This window comes from Malania oleifera, chromosome 1, assembly GCF_029873635.1.
Source record: "Malania oleifera isolate guangnan ecotype guangnan chromosome 1, ASM2987363v1, whole genome shotgun sequence".
Classification (NCBI taxonomy): domain Eukaryota; kingdom Viridiplantae; phylum Streptophyta; class Magnoliopsida; order Santalales; family Ximeniaceae; genus Malania; species Malania oleifera.
This window is the reverse complement of record NC_080417.1, coordinates 59,179,552-59,180,743: the sequence shown is the minus strand read 5'-3', so window position 1 is coordinate 59,180,743 and position 1,192 is coordinate 59,179,552.

Genomic DNA, 1,192 nt, shown 5'->3' with positions numbered 1-1,192 from the left:
CAAACCAAATTAAGAATTAATCTCTTCAAAGTTAGTAATTAACATGAGAAAAATAATCAAGCCATACAATAAAGAGACACACAAATTTATATTGGATCAGTCACTAGAGCTACATCCACTCCTAATATAGTAGTTTGAGAAGTTTCATGAAATTCAACCAATAGATTATTTTGAGAATCGCTCAATTATGAAAAGTTTTCCTTTCCACACAAACTCCCTATTTTCGATTCTAGCCAAACATAGTGCAATCCTACCCTCAAGAGGCCAGTCCCTTAAGGAAACTACTATAAATTTATAGAAGGAATGATACAATAAATCCAAATGTCTTTTTCTAACTCATTATTTTAGTATATTCTTTAATCAGTGAGACTAGAGATATTGATGGCAGTCTCAACCTATTAGGATAAATACAATAAGCTCAATAAATTAGAAAATAAAATATGAATGGAATCTCTTTGCAATAGAAAATTATTTTAAGCTTGCTTAAATGTATTCTGATTTCTTTTTACTAAACAATGAAATTATATATATATATATATATATATATATATAAACACACACACACACACACACACATATAGTGATTGAGTGGTAGATGGTCTTTGGTAAATACCCAACAGACACTATTTTTTTTTTTTTGGGATTACGCAACGGGTATCCACGTGTCCGTTTTACGGTCCACGTAACTAATCCTGCGCCCTTTGAAATTGACCCCATAACTCTAAAGAGAAGGTAAATTCAGGAGTCCATGGACGGAAACGAGTTCGGGAGGGTTTGAACACCTAACCTCGTGAGAGGCACTTTCACAGCCCGTTGAGTTTCTAAGAATGATCTTGATGAGTTCCAAGACAAGTCAAAACCAATCATCCCAGGTGAGCTATATTTCTTCGCTTATTTCAAAATTTAAATACTCGGTTTCGTAAAAACAAACTTACAAATAATCCATGCATGGAATTATCATGATTAGTAATTTATGAAACCATTTAATAAATAATCCTTCACAACCATAACCATTTTACGCATGTAACTCAGAAGAAGTTTATTAAAGCTTATGGTGAGATCTCTATCAAAACTTCTCATGGAGCATCAAACGATGCACCTAATGAAGTATCTACCGGTGCTTCTATCAATGTTTGTGTCACTCTTTCTTAAAAAATAATTCATTGAATATTAGCACAAGCATAGTGTAATA